Below are 16,261 nucleotides of genomic sequence, written 5' to 3'. Positions count from 1 at the left end.
CACATCTGGGACCTGCTTTCTCTTCCCAATACCATATTTTATTATGAAAACAATTCTGTTTTCATGAGATGAGACTACTTAACGGATAGTGCAGATTTAATTGGAAATGGTTGTACAAAAGACCTAACAGCTCAGAAAGGAAAAAACAGGAAAACAGACCCCTGCTATGAAAGCATGTGAAATAATCTGGGAGAACAGAGATTGGGATAAAGCCCTTGTGAAATTGAACTGAATAAACACTTCTCACATAGATGAGAGTGCTTGCTTGGACATATAGACTGGTTACTCAGAATTTATTACACAAGAGTAAAATCTAATGAAAGTCTGTTGTAGAAATTGCAGAATAGTATTTTTTACTGTGAGGTTATCCATTTAATACCATGCTTTAAGATTGACCTACTGATTTTTAACTGTAAGCTCTGCACGTACAAAAAACAGTTGCGTAGAGATTTTAGGTTGAAAACAGTTATACAAAATACATTGGCACATAGGTTGTGAACTATGCTTAATACTCACATGGTCCTTATACTCTAAATGTAATGCAATTATTTGCCTTAGGAATGAAGGCTACATCTGATACAAAGATGTATGTTTATCAAGTGCCAACAGATGTCTTAATGTATGCCCACTGAAGTGGCTTCATTAATTACTGGTTTGAAGACAAACCAGTAGTAACCAATTTGTGCAGGGGACCTAGTCAACTCTTGTGTTACCTACTTTATGAGTTAACTTCTGCATAAATTTATGACTAACATTTTAAAAAGCTGTTCCTTCCTTACAGACACTCTATATCACATACAAAAATGTTAACGCATTCTGTGTATTGGAAGTACAGCTGAACAAGCAGTATAAAGATGCAGTAGCTTCTGTGTGAAAAATCAGATTACTGGTTTTCAACGGTATCCCAAGCCTATCTGTGTATGTGTGTCTGTACATAATGGTAGATATAAATCACTATAGCACTTTAAGAGTATTATAAGTAATGTGAAACCTACATTCCTGGGAGTGATGGACGAAGTAGCGGATAAGAAGCAAGCTTTTGCTTTCCATAGTCTTCTAGTCCAGTACTTCGGGCCTCTTCAAACTCTAATCTGTTTTCACTGCCAGTAGTACCAGAAGGCAAAAAAAGACCTGGTCATGTTCTGTGTGTCCTGGCTCCAGAGTTAGTGTATCATTACCCTTAGAGCAAAGAAAATCAAGGCTTTTGAAGATCCTGCTCAGTATTGCATGTTGGAATTGCCTAATACATTGATCAGAGAATATTTGTACAGCCGTTTAGCTTTTCAGATGTTCCTTTTTTTTTTTTTCCCCAAACAGGTGATTCACAGCCACTGCTATGAGAAAAGAAACCCCAGTTGAAGATTACTTTTCCTCTTCATTTCTGAAAATTCAGAGACAGCACTTATGACCATCCTTCCACAGGAGGCTTTCTTTGGCAAAGAAATAGTCTTTCTTTGGCAAATGATTCGGTATATGGAAAAAATGGCCTGAAATGTTAATTTTTGGGTCACTTTTTTCTTTAATTTGTTAAAAAAAAATTCTAGTTTGGGCAGAAAACTAAGTTGTTTAGATGTGCTTTTTATATAATCAAGAATGCCTGATTCTCAAGCACTTTTTATATTTGCGTTAGTAATGTGTGGCCAGTTAAGTGAGGGGGGCATTTTGAGTTGGGAGCATACTTGCCTCGAGGGTAACTTTGGGATTTTGCTGAGACATAAACCAGCTCTAAAAGCTGCCCTTCACTGCAATGAATATATCATCTGCTTGAAAATCCAACTAAATAGCTCATGGCTTGATGTGTAGCAGTGTGGTATTTCAGAAAGAGCAGAATTCCTAGTTGCATCACAGTAGCTGAAATTCAGTAACGTGCAACTAAGACTTCTTTTCTTAGTTTGAAGAAGTCTGTGTCAGTATGAAAAGTAACAAGTGACCACAGCACAATGAGAAATAAGAGTTGAATTCAGTACATATTGAAGAATGTGTTTGTTTCCAGCACGTTACATTTGGCAAGACATAGAGCAGCACCTTTTTGGAAGGTCATTTATAGTGTGAAACCTTTTAAAGTACATATTTTCATGCTTTTTGAAAATGATATTTAGCTATGTGGAACCAAGTTAGTTATACTTTTATCATTTGTTATAAGAAGCAATATTTTGTAATTTCATACTTAAACTTATTTTTATCTTTTGGTTTAAAATGGCTTTTGATTAAGCAGCCACCTTTAAAAAAGATCAAAGCACTTAAACATACTGATAATTCACTTGTGAAAATCATGCTTCTCTTCCTGGTTTTCATTATTTCCTTTAGTGGCTGCAAAAATGTCTGTATTTCATACTCAGAATGCCTACTGGCTGGGAAAAAAGTTACCTTTTGATTCTGACTTTTTTTTTTTAAAGGAGAGTTACAACTTCCTCTGTGGTGAATACTTAAAAAGTTTAATCCTAAACTTCATGACAAATGGCTGCAGGCAGCTACTCTTATGATAGCACAGTAGTAAGAGGTATGTCAGTACAGAGGTACAAGTAGCCTTGTACCATCTAGAAAATCCATGTGATATTAAAGTCAGACCATTACAATTCTAAGGAAACTGAATTTTCACTACCACTTTATTTTTACTAGCCTGACATACACTGTTTGAGACATACACAGTTGTGGTCCATTCACTGTTCCTCATGTGACTGAAAACCTGCTATGTGGATTTGGGTTTTTTTTTAAGTGGAGTTATGCATTGCTGCTGTCATGTAATGGAACACATACTGTGTTAATGTTTATAACAGGGGATTTCACGTCTTGCCATTTATATATATAAAAAGGAACAGGAGAACTTACCTTAGCAATAGGCTAAGTAACCTATAGGAACCTCAGCTCTGGGAACCTTCAGTTGTTTGCTGTGGCTGTCCTGAAATTAAAGCTCTGTCAAACATCTCAAAAGGATGTCACTTTACCCTTGCTATGAACAGGCATTTTCTTAACCTTGTTGCCTTATTTATAAAATTAGTGAACATTCATTTTCAAAATGAGTGTAAGCAGCGTCACTGTAGAGTTGTATTGATTTTGCTGTAATAGTCGTCAGGTCTGTATTTTTCTGTTCCAAGATCAGCTCTATGAAATACTTGATACTAGCTTTCCTACATGATTTTTCTCAAACTGCTTCTCTGAACCTTGAGTTACATGGTGTGGTTGCAAGCTGACTAATACTATGTTCATGCAGCAATAACAGCAATTTCAAAATTCACCACAATTATTTGACATTGCCTATACTGTAAGCTGTGGTGTAGTTTTGCTGTACATTTGTCTGTACTTCCAGTAACACCACATGTTAAACCAAGGTAATTATATAAATTTTGGGATGTAGCACAAAGAAGAACTATGATGTAGAGTGGCAATTCAGATTATACAGTTCATCTGAAACTTATTGCTAACTTAACAGTGGTGATCAAACAAATTTTTGGTCCCTTTTCCCTATTCTCCAGCCTCTAGTTTTATTCCTTAGAGTACGCATATGGGACACTAGCAAAATTCCAAGCTGAGGAAAAATAGTGTAATTTTCAAGTATAGGTGCAATGGTCCCTTTGCACGATATTTGTGTCTGCGGTTTACCACTGTGTTGTGATTTATCTAAATAGCTTCATGCTGTACTGTACTACAGTTTGCCTTGAAAAATGTGTGCATGATTGAGAAAAATTACTATCCTTAATCTGTTTTATATTTAGCTGAAATCTTAGATTCCTATAATAGTTTATAGAAATGGAGTTCTCATACGGACATGTATTTTATACGCACACAAAAAGTAGTTGTTATGCTGAGCATAGCCGTTTATATCAGTTTAAAACTGCCATCTTCAATGTGGAAAGTAAATGGGTTTTTTCCACATACTGCTAAAAAAAAAAATTCCTGGATTTTAAGCCTCCATGAGTCACTAGATGTCACAATTTCATATAATTTTCCAGTTTGATATAAAAATTGTGCATCTGTAGTGTATAGGCTAATGCATAAAACTTCCCATCCTCTATAGTGTGAAATTCTGCAGTGGAATGGCTACAGCAGCAAAGGGGGAAAGTCTAAGTATATTCACAAGAAACATGGAAATTATGACATTTCTGCATTAAGATCGTTTCTTCCACAGCTGAGAAAAGCTGTAATAATTGTGTTGGCCCTTGAGAAATCTTAGCAAGCATCACTACAGAAAAATACACGTAAACATATGCAAGGAAAGAGCCTCCACAAAGGCCTTTCTAGCTGTTATCTGTATTTTTCATTTGTGGCTGGACTTCATTGTTGTGGCTGTGTTGTTCTGTTGCTAGTTGTTTATCTTAAGCAGTTTGTCAGCTTTTAGGCTTTTTCAATTTTTAGAAACATCTTTCTTTGTTCATATTAATATTGTTTAGTGTAGTGTAACTGGTACAGTGAGGTGAAAAGTTGGAATGCATAATGTTTATTGTACAAATGCTTATGTGAGGACTGAAAAATCTTTTATGAGTAGGAACAACAAAAGAAATGCTCCGTTTCTACTAAAATAACCAAAATATAAAGCAAACAGCAGTAGTGTTTTGATCAGAATGGAATCTGCATCAACATGAATTTAATGCTCTCATTCACAACGGTTCCAGATCACTTACAAACGACCAATAGTCTTACTTTATTCACTTTACTGTGTTTTCATATGTTAGTTAAGTTACGTGTCCAGGGTAGATGAAGGCTTTTTTATTTTTCTTAAACATCACTTTTAAGGTTGGTTTTTTTGTTGGTTTTTTTTGTTTGTTTGTTTTTGTGGGTTGGTGTTTTGTTTTTTTTTTTTTAAATCTGACAGTCTGCATCCTACACCAGACATCTGTAAAATAAATTAGTATGATTATATATTATGTTCTTTTGTGGCTGCATTGGGGATAGTAGTCAACATTCTTAACTACATTATTTGTAAAGAATAATTTTGAGTATAAGCACTATATTCTGTAATGTTTAATATTAAAATAATGACAGGTGCATTATTGAAGATGCAACTTATTGAGGAGACAAACTTTTATTAGTTAATGTTACCCTTATTCTGTTTGTTGCACTGAATTCTAAGAGTTTAATTTGTAAATTAAGTTTGCTGCCATGTGTAATCAGATTTTATTTTTATTGTACTGCTTATGTAGTTAAATTACCTGGATATATTTCTGGTAATGATTCCATAAGTGTGGACAATATGTTTTTACATTTAGCACTACAGAATTAACGTTAAGAGCAAGCGAAGCTTCTTGTAAAGAAAAATAGTCAACAGAAGCGCCTTACTGGGAGATTGCATTGCATGATTTTAGTGCTACTGGAGCTGGCAGACAGTAGGTCATCCTAAACTTGACTGCAAATTGCTCTTTGGTGTAATAAGCATTTTGACATACTGCTACCAATGCTGTAGAAACTACAGCAATGGCTATTTTTAACCTATACATATACTGTAATTTAAATTTTTCCTACAAAATGACTATATTTAATTTCTGCCTAATACATAAGTACTTAAAATTAGAATTTTTAGGAGGGTCAAGGGTGGGTGGGCATGCCAGTATATTTTTGGGAGGGGCTGTTGTATATACGGTTCTTTGTACTTCCAATTCAGTTTGACTGTTAATCCAAAACTCCCAGTTCTGACTGTGGTGAATCTGCAACCTGACATTTATATATTTTAATTGTGATGCAAGTCTTCTATATTCTGTGGAACAGTGCTTCAGAATTTGACAGAAAAGGTCGTCTTTCCATTCTCAAATGTGAATGCTGTCATGTACCTCTAATGTGGAAAATGACCAAGCAATGAATTTTACTCTGCTGATTTTCTAATATTAATGTAGAGTATTATTTAAAGCTGATATCTAAGGCTGTTGACCAGTAGTGTGTCCATTTGGAACAAGTAAAAAGGATGATGGCCATTTTGGTGAGTATAGTCCAAACTCCGCAGAGATTTTATTCCAGAGACTGTCACCTATTCAGTAATTAGTTTGCAGTGGACTGGCTTGATTTTCAGATTTGGAAACATATTTTTGATTTCTGAATTGGGGAAATAGGTGTCAGATTATGGATACTCACTTAACATCTCCCAATGTGTTACTGCGGTTGCTATATGTTTTGAATTTGATCTTAAATATATACAAATACATCATCATAAAATGAAAGCTCAAGAAATACAGATGGCTACAGGTTGTCTCATATAAATGATGCCAGTGAAGTTTAATGAAACTAATTTCTTTGTTAGGCCTGTTGAATAAATAAATAATCAAAATAAAACCAATTTGCCATTCACTAGCTTTGTGCAATATTATCAGTAGACTCAGACACTACTAGCACATTGTGCTTGGCTTTAAGAAAGTTCTTTAACTCATTTATATTGAAAAGGTCATATTAAATGCATATTTTATTGTAAACAACTCTGCAAATTTACTATACCTAAAAATGCTCAATGTTATAAAGTATTAAGCAACAACTGTGTTTAAAAAAAGGGTAAAAACTAGACAAATGTTTCCAGCAGTACCTAAAAACTAAGAAGAATTTTAAGTATTTGCTTTTTGCTCTTTTTTCTTTAGTGCAGCTTTTCTGCAATGCAAGTTTATTGCTTTGTATTTCATGTTTTTTATTATCATGACTCAGAAATTTAAACATGTACACAAATTACGGCACTCACCTTCTTGTACATGCGATGTAACATCATACTCACAGTTTTGGTGCTTTAAAATGATTCCTTTTTTCTTTATTAAAGGATATTTATTTGACCACTGTCTAGTTTTAACTTTGAATGTGTACCAACATTAAAAAATATTTTTAGTACAGTTTGGTTCCCACAAAAAAAAAATCATTTCTAGTTTGTGTAGGTTTCCACTGTTATTCTTTTAACTCCTCAAGCTGCCTGTCATTGCTTACTGGCAGGTTGTGCCTGAGCTATGTTGCACCAAGGAATAATTATACGTAGGTAACATCTTTGCAAACTAAGTGTCATAAACAATTTTCATATTATAGAAGAATCTTGCTCTTAAATAATGCTGGATAGTTGTACTTAAATACAAATCTCACACACTTCCTATATCTCAATCAAAAGACAAAAACACTCTGGGAAAAAGAGTAGAAATTTAAACCTGCAAATATTAAGAGCTCAGCTCCGTTATTACATTCTACCCTAGTGGCAATGCCATTACATATGGAGAGAGCAAGCCTCCACCTGCAATCACTTAGAAAGACAAGAACAATGGAAAAGCTCAAGTCAAAAACACGTGACTTCTCCACTATTTGCTTTTTTGGTAGGTGCACAACATAATATTTCAAAAGCAAACTAGATTGCTTTTGAAGAACTAGGACACTTCAGAAGTACTTTTATGAGTGTTTTGATGAGTTTAGCCATTTTTTTCCTGGGGAAAAAAGTATCCCAATATAGATGACTGATCATGCCCCAGGCTACAGCTACCAGCTGTTTGGTTTTGGGTTTGTTTTTTTTCCTATAGCCATTTTGTGTTAGTATTTATCTACTAACAATCTTACCAAAGAGATATGTTTGTATTGTGTATCTTTTTCCTTTCACTTCCGTGTTTCTGGTACAAGAACTACAGTGCAGGTAGTTCAGTGCAGGCAGGTTCTATGCCCAGCTGGTCCCTTAACATGAGAAGAAAAAGTAATCAGTGTATTTCTGGAAGAGGAATTTTTTAGTGCAATTACAATCCTGAGAAAACAAGGAAAAGGTATGATATTTCTAATAACAAAGTGAAACAGAAGTTCCATTTTCAGTACAAATCTGTACTGCAAAGTGGCTTAACCAAAATCTGAGGCCAGGCTGGCTCAGATTTTTTAGTGTAATTTTTAACTTCTGGTGATAATGGCATGTGCTCTTAATTTTGGGTTGTGGCAGAACATGTAGAACAAGTAGGAAATGTGTTCTGAAATAAGTTAGTACTTCGATCATCACTGACTTTTCTTATGAAAGAAGAGGTCGTATTTGTAGCTGAGGTCTGTTTGTAATGCTCTCATTGCACCCTCGGCAGTGTGACGCTGGTGTGGGTGCCTTCACATGTTCTGCTCTGTGGGACAAACTTCTGTTTAAGACTACTTGCTACCATCAGCTGGTGCCTACTTTGGCATTGGCTTCAGTAGATAAGTAGCTGCTTTTTTATTACTCTTACGGGTATTTAATGCATGCATCAGAACCACAAATTAGTGAAATATATCTGTAGGCACTTGGAAGGCAGTGGTGTGCTACTCAGAATAAGGCCTGAATGTTTGTACAACACATAAAAGATGGCAGATGGGTAGAACCATCATTTATTTTTTTTTCATGTTCATTACATGTCAGATGTAAAGGAAAAGTACATTGTAAATAAATATTCACTGGGCCACAGTCCTTCTCGAACTCGTAGAAATAAAACACCACCTCTTTCTCACAGAAACCATTGGTATATGTAGGGTTTATTTCTGTTACACCACTTAATACTCTGCAGAGGGGATGGGGAGAAGGGAGAGAAGTAAAAATGGAAAGTGAGTTTGTCACATCTCTGAACTTTTCCTTTTCTCAGCAGTTTTTACTGCCACTTCCCATCATACGGAGATGCCCATTTTACAGGCTTTATCTTTCTTGCTGTAGAAGGGAGCTTACATGAATCTTGGACTTCTGCAATATCTGATTCGCCAGACCACCAGCGTGTCACCACCATCACCAAAGCCCTGAGCTTTATGCTTGTGTCACAATCACTTATCTAGGTCTAGTGCTATAGTGTTTCGTCACTGTGTTTTTACCTTTTAGGAGGGAGGGATGTAGCTAACCTAAAGATAAAATAGCCTCTGTAAACTTTATAGATACCACGTCAGGCATTTAACCATTATGAATGTCACTTTGCTGACACAAACTGCGCTACACCAGAAAACAATTCCAGAGGTTTTACCAGCATCCCCACATAAACTGCCTTGCTCACAGAACTGCTGCAAGTTTCTAACTCTTCATCCTGCAGAATTGCAGACCTGACTCGTTCGCAGTGAGGTCTTCCTGCCCTTTCCCCCTTTGCACTGAGACTCTCTTTCTCTAAACTTTATGCAAATCTTCACCAGTCACGCTGACCGTCCAGACTTTCATCAGCTCAAAGACAGCACATTTTCCTTGAAAATTTGCCTCAACAGCAAGGGCTGGTGGATAAAACCAGGCAGAGATTCTTATCTGTGCTGTTACAGCTCCTGCCTCTCTGCGTTAGTGCTGGGGTTCACTCTCTCCTCATTAATCAACCAAAACTCTGGGGGAAAAAAACCAAAAATTACATTTAAGATCACTCCCTGTATCTACTGCCTTATTTCTTTGTTCCTGCGATATTTGTGTGCGGTCTGTCAGGTGTTTGTAAGAGATGCTCGTGTGACAGACAAATCACCTGTATCACCTTCTTTTCGGTCTTTTCACCATGGAATACAGTAGACTGGAGTTCTCCGAGACGTCTCACTATGCCCCATATTGCTTATATAAGGCCAAGCATGTTCATGGTCTTTCAAACAAAATTAACTCTTTACTTCATTCTTTTATCTTAAACAACTCCTCTAATTTGCATCACACTCCCTCTATATATTACTGTTTAAAAGTAACAGAAATAAGAAAAAATGAAGAACCATGCAATTCATACGAAGCATTTATATTAACTATACTTTTTCTTCCTCAGTACTTTATTTTAATCTCACTAAATTTCAGTAGGAATGTAACTGAGCTCTTAGCATACAAAATCATCAATGCATGCTCAAACTGCCATGCATGTTAACTGCACAATTTAAACAACACAATAGATGTTTTATGAATCAACTTCATATGAAGCATCACAAAGTGATGGCCTTTTTTCCCCCCACACTCACTTGCTGTGAGTAAAATGACTGTTGAAGTGAACAGAGTCCTGCAAAAACAATTCAACAGAGAAGCTTCTGCACACTGCTCTTGGTTTCTAATGACAAGTTTAAAAAAACGGAGCCTTGAATTGGCATTAAAATTAATAATACAAAAAAAAAAAAAATCACACATCCTGTCCTTTTGTTGCTGGAGCACATATACCTGTGTCATTCCTGTAGTAGTTTCCTCAATGTTTTACTGATGGAAGGTCACAGCCTCTCCAAGTGATCCACTGCAGCGCCTACCAATTGAAGGTTTCCTCTTAATACCAAACTAAGCTGAAACATGAGGTCATTACTTCTTCTCCTGCCCACTACCACTGTATGAACAAATTATTTCCACTTGCTCTGCAACAGCATTTTATGTGTCCCATCATCCCCCATCCCACCCCACCTTGCTCTGTCACTCAGCTTTAAATTAAACCATGCTTGGTGGATTAGCCTGGCAGCCTTTGCGAAGTCTGGCCATTCATGGGCCATTCCTCCAGTGCCTGTGGCCAGCAGACGGCATCAAGAAAAGCTGCACACTAGTGAGTGACATTTGGAGCATGTCTACTCTCATTTAATCCATTCTGGGAAAAGAAGGGAAGAGTGCAGGACTCATCCTCAGTCAAAGGTAGCATTCGTTAATCGTGCTTGACTAATAGAGCACATCTCTCTGTTCAGGAGATTACGTTTGTAACTTTTTTTTTTAAAAAAAAAAAAAAAGCAAGGGGAGGCGGGTACTCAGGCTGTGTCTTCTGGGAGAACATGAGCAGCAGGTTGCCTATCAGGACATGCTTTACTTAGATTTGTATACAAAACTAACACATATCACAGCTAAACACATTTAAATACTCAAAGGCAGTTACAGCTCCAAGTCAATGCTATGTCTCATTCCACAGAAGAAAACTCCTTCAAGTCTTTAGCTTTTAATCTCAATGTCAAATAAGAAACTTTAAACAGATGCTCAGTGTTCCAACCAGCATTTGTCACGACTGGAATAAATTTGGGTTCTGCTCCCAGCCATCAGCTGCCCAACAGATCTGAAGTCTTCCTGCCTTTTGAGGCCCAGACACATGAATTTGCTGAAGTCTTTAGTGGATGCTCATTTTCAGGGATGCTTTTGAATAAGAAAGTATTTGGTACTGTCCGTACCTGCCTGCTTATGCGACTGAATGCAAAACTTACCTCCTGCTCCCTTTGGAGCTCACCCAGTGGAAGGAGCCTAGCTGTTTCCCAAGAGGACACTAAGGTGTTCTCCATTAGCCCATCAACATGTCAGTGCAATAGCAAGTCATGGGATTTCCTTAAAGAAATTTTCTGATATACTGAAGTACTGTAAATTATAATTTGTTCACTTGTATCTGTCAAGACCTTCCAATGAAGGCCTGATCCCTTGATACACCACTGTCACCAGCTAACTACTTTCCAAGCAGCTATGGCCCAGCTTTTATCCAATATAAGACACACAGCTATGCTTGTGTGGGTCATAGAGGTCAGCTTACAACTTCCTCAAGTAGTGGCTCCCTTTTCTGGTGCAGCACGTTGAAAGAGACTTAAAATGTCACAGTGAATTCCACAGCCGCGTAGTAGCTACTCCCTAGCCCTAAAACCAGCCTCAATGGTTGGTTATTCTGTTTGCATTTCTCCCATAAGCAAACCCTCCTCTCTGCCCGGGTTACAGAGATGACTGCATGTTTGGACGTACCCCGAGCTCCTGGTGTCACTGCTTGCTTAGCCACAGGGCTGACTTCTGCTGCACTCTGTGAGGCCTTAATTCCTTCTGGATTTTATTTTTAGATACATATGTCCTTGTTACAGCTTCATTTCTGCAATTTGGCCAAAGTGTCACCTTTGAACCTACAGCACATTTTGCTACCTGCCAAGTCCAGGATGTAAGTCTTGTAGCTAGATTTCCCAGTCTGACTTGGGCACATTGCAGCTGCTGCAGATTGATATGCCCTCATCTTTGTACTAGTTCTCGCAGGGAAGTTTCCAAATGTTACTTTAATTCTTTTGCAAAAGATCTGTCTCCTCTCCTAGCTGATGACAGAAATCCTCTGGCTGATGGGAATTTTTTGCTCGCTGGTATACAATCCTGTTTCAGCAGGAAAATCAGCTTAGTTTCTTCTGAAAACAGCCTGCCAATCCTGACACATTACTGTCTTTCGACTTGAGGAGTTAACATGCCTTACAGGAATTTTCTTTTCTGCAATGCAGTCATAATCAATAAAGAGTGATACAATCTCCTGTCTTCTGAAAATTCTTGCATTGCTCACAATTTAGGCAGCTTTGATTCAAAATACTTCCTTGTAGCAGGCTTCAGTAGGGCTTGTTTAGAATATCCTCGATGCTTCTTCATTGCCTCTTCTCTTGGCTTCTTTGGCTGGCCAACTCCTTTGTTGAGGCTGAGATGTTAATGCACAAAAGACAGCACCCCATACTATCCTTTTTGTGGTTTTTTTTTTTTTTTTTTTAATCTGTGTTGCTGATGTGTCTGTCCAGTGAGTAGGACACTGGATGTTTATGTATCTCATTCCATAAGCAATTTAGGACTTTCTTACATTTATTGTAAACATGTGCTTGGCTGCTCCACATTATGGAGGAGAAAAGAATATAGACAGAAAAAAAAGAAAAATACAAGAAATATAGGATAACACAATTTTGACTTGTAGGTTCAAATGAAAACAGTTGCAATCCCAAATAAAGCTTTCATAATTTCCTTTTTTTCAAAGAGGTGGGGGAAAGGTGCTTATATCAAACCAGCACATTACTTTGCCTCTTTCAGATCTGCAGAATGAAATTTCCCGTTTTCTCCCCCTGCAAAAAAAAAAAATCTTCAAATGTGCAGAATGCTCTAGAGCAAAAAGGCTCGACTGGGAGGCTACAGTCCAAAGCAGCAGCCTCTGAACAAAGGAAAACAAACCCTCTGGGGTTGCTTCTGGGACAGAGAGCAAGTGCAGGCACCTTTGGGCTACCTTACACACACAGCTGGCAGGGCGCAGCAGTGAAGCTGAGCAGTAGAGATGCTCAGACTAGTTACTACTTCCTCAGCTACACATTACTATCCTGGCTCCTCTCACTAAATGAAAGTAGAAGAGAAAGCAATGCCTTTCACTATTAGGTTTCTGGTTCCCATTGCCGCAGATTCTGAGAAACACCACTGCTGAAATTATAAAAATAACAGTATATGCAGATGCACAGAAAGCAGATTTAATTTACATTAATTTTACATTTTCATCCACAGGTAAGAGCTGTGATGTCTCTCTTGCAGTACAAGATCATTTTGCTTCCCATTTCTTTTCTTTTGTTTAGAGAAAATTCCTTTCATCACTTAAGAAAATACAGTCCAGACTCAGAGAATTTCAAAGGTCTTGTTCTCTTTCTGAAAAATCTCAAGTTTGCAAGTATCTGCATGACTGTATTTAACTCAACAGGGGGAAATCCATACACGCAGATTGTACTTAAACGTACCCTGCCAGTGTAGCTCTTGCTCTCCCCGTAGCGCCTGGATGCATGTATTGTATGTGAAGGTCCTGAGCTCTGCCTCTTTGATCCACTGGGACAAAATTATTCCAAGAACTATCACAGTCACAGAAATGCCAATTCTCTTCCAAGAAAACTTCTAGGTTGCTATTCTCAATCTAGCAAAACCAAAAGCAGCCAACACACTGCTGGATCCATGCAGTGAGATGAGAGCAGATGAAAATCCCCAGAGCAGGGATGGACAAGGTCTGAAATCACTTCAAAGTCAAGAGAAAAGAAAGAAAAAAACCCAAACCCTGCTCAGAACATTGTTACACAAACACCACAGGTGATAGGAACTGACAGCACGAAAAAACAGGGGGTGTCATCAGTCACTACTGATGACTAATACCAATACCAAACCTCAAGAGTTGTGCCAATAAAAGACCAAAAGGACACAGGGTTTGCAGACTGCCAGGACTTCAGGTGTGTTTATGAAACACACACCTAATGCAATCAGAGCAGAGTTTTGAGTTAAGCCAGGTGTGCTCAATGTCAGCATGATGTGAAAACCTAAGGAAAGCAAGATCCTTTCTAATGAACTTTCTGTCGCTGCCACGCAGTTCAGGTGATCTGACCTCTGCTATGCAAAGCATTCTCGCCTATTTGACAGCTGCCAGCCCCATGTAAGGGAATCTTATTGATAACTCTGCATTCCTTCCCCCTCTGCCCCAAATCTAAAACATCTTTGATGGTTACTCCTCCTTCTCATGCTTGTGTCTGAAAATGACACAAACTGCCAGATGTACTGTAAATGAGGGAGCAACGAGGGAGAAAGTATAAATTATGCTTGTGTTTCTTTGGTCCTAGGATGAGCTGCCAGGAGTGCAGAGGCAGTACTGGCAGCTACAGGTCCCTGAGAGGTTGCGGCAGGCAAGCTACAAGACCCCGTACGTTGTGAAAACCCACTTCTATCTATTGTTATCTAGACATATCGCAGGTATTGTGATGTAAGCAGTTGCACCTGCTTTCTGGCTACATTGCACGACCAGAACAGTGGACATGAGCTGAATTGACTCCAGGATCTAACAGAAAACTCTGTTCATTGTTCCCAAACATTTAACATAATGGGGAAAATTAATCCTACTTGTCTGAAGTAAGTGGAGTGAAACAAGGAACTAATGCTACTAAGCAAAACCAGAGATTTAAAAAAAAAACCTGTTATTTTGTGATATGTTCTCTGCTTAGCACCATTCAGAGGTAGTGCACATATGCAGCATTACTAAGAAAATGTAAACAAGACAATTTGAACCTTGCTTTACAGAGTCAGGTCCATTTCCTGAAAAAAATCAGTGTACAGCTGTGCACTTAGCTGGCATGTACAGTTACTGAGACTGAACTATGTGCGTTTGGATGGAGCTTCTTGATGGTCTTCTTTTTTACATTGTTTTTCGACACCCAGACCTAATCTCTAATCAGATTTATCTTTGGCCTCAAGATCTACAATTTCTGCAGTCAACCAAATTAAGTGCTTTTACTGACATCCCCAGTTCTGCAGAGAATTAAGGTCTGCAACAGTTTTCCACTCCCCTCTCCATGTGGTATTTCTGAAAAAGGTTTTGATTTTGACTTTTTGAATGTGGTGTTCACAGAGCGCTGTTCAGTAGCCACTTCAGTACAGAATATAAAAGATAATAGAACAAACTGAGGTTTAGCCTCTTATTGAAGGTAAACCTGAAGTTAATCCCCAACTGGTAGAAAAATGAGCAGAAATCAGGAACCTTTCACAACTGACAACTGAAAAGACATATCCCAAAATATTAATCTTTAATTGACACATTGTTCATTCTTGTAGGGTTTTCTTTAAAGGAATTATCCTGGGAATGCCACCAACAGCATTAAACAGTACTTCTTTATGTTACACCTAGTTTAGCCCTTTATTTATTTATATTTTACCTGAAAATGTATTTTCTTAGAGACCTTATAACAGCACTTCTGCTTTATCAGTTCATTTTCTTCTCCTCTTTCCTGCATATATTAGCCAGGAAAAGGAATTCCCAGTCTGCAACAGACAGATTAATTCACACGTTTTACTTTGTCCACATAGAAAAATGCAATTTCTGGATCACTGAGGCATATGGATTATGAACAAGACACTCCAAAAACTAACTATCCAGACGGGGATATACTTACAAAAATTGTTCATGTCAAAGTCAGGATTTCACAACTTAACACACTAATGCAAAATCCAGTAGCACCTGAAAGATTAAGGTAGCTGCTGCTATCACTTGCACATACTTGAAAAAGATTTAAGAAAAAATTAAAGCGTAAAAGTACATTCTTCAGAGAACAGCAAGTGTATTTCAAAATAAAAACCAGTATTTTTAATTTTTTCTCTTTTTTTTTTGTTGTTTTTGTTGTTTTGTTCGTTATTTCTGTTAGGTTTTTTTGGTAATTCTTTTTGCTTGTTTTTTTTTTTTTTCCACAAGACTGTAGTTGCCATATAGCAAGTTATACGCGATGTGACTGCTCTCCCCTCCAGTGCAAGTTCATGGCCATGTTTTCAGGCTATAGTACTCAACTCTATTTTCTGGTATACATAGTCCCATAGTTTCATCAAAGACAGATAAAAACGTCTAATACCTGCCTCTGGGGAAGTAATGTTTCAAACACGGGCAAACTTTTGTCTTACAACAGAAGTGGAGAGGCTACAGTAGGAACAGCCACCAGTATGAACTTTAGGTCACAATTTCTAAACACTCACCTACTGTACATAAACATTAAAAATGGTTTTAGCAATAGGATTTTATTTATATGTGCACGTATGTCCACCTTATCCCACATTTATGTTTGGCAACTCTTTGGGAATTCAAAGGTGCAGCCCTCAGTAATTGTGTTATTTAAAAAAAAAGAAGCATATCTACTCTATGAGAAAAGAAATTCTCAAATA

At 37.5% G+C, this 16,261-nt stretch overlaps 1 protein-coding gene across 1 annotated transcript in view; it reads left to right on the top strand.

Annotated features, from left to right (window-relative positions):
- JMY (junction mediating and regulatory protein, p53 cofactor) overlaps positions 1-6,740 on the top strand; it is a 73,943-nt gene extending 67,203 nt beyond the window's left edge. The window contains exon 11 of the mRNA XM_086771481.1: positions 1,318-6,740. The gene's annotated coding sequence lies outside the window, so the exon portion shown is untranslated. The remainder of the gene's footprint in view (positions 1-1,317) is intronic.
- Positions 6,741-16,261: the final 9,521 nt, after the last annotated feature.

This window comes from Chlamydotis macqueenii, chromosome Z, assembly GCF_036417535.1.
Source record: "Chlamydotis macqueenii isolate bChlMac1 chromosome Z, bChlMac1.mat, whole genome shotgun sequence".
NCBI lineage: Eukaryota > Metazoa > Chordata > Aves > Otidiformes > Otididae > Chlamydotis > Chlamydotis macqueenii.
This window is presented reverse-complemented; position numbering and strand designations above follow the sequence as displayed.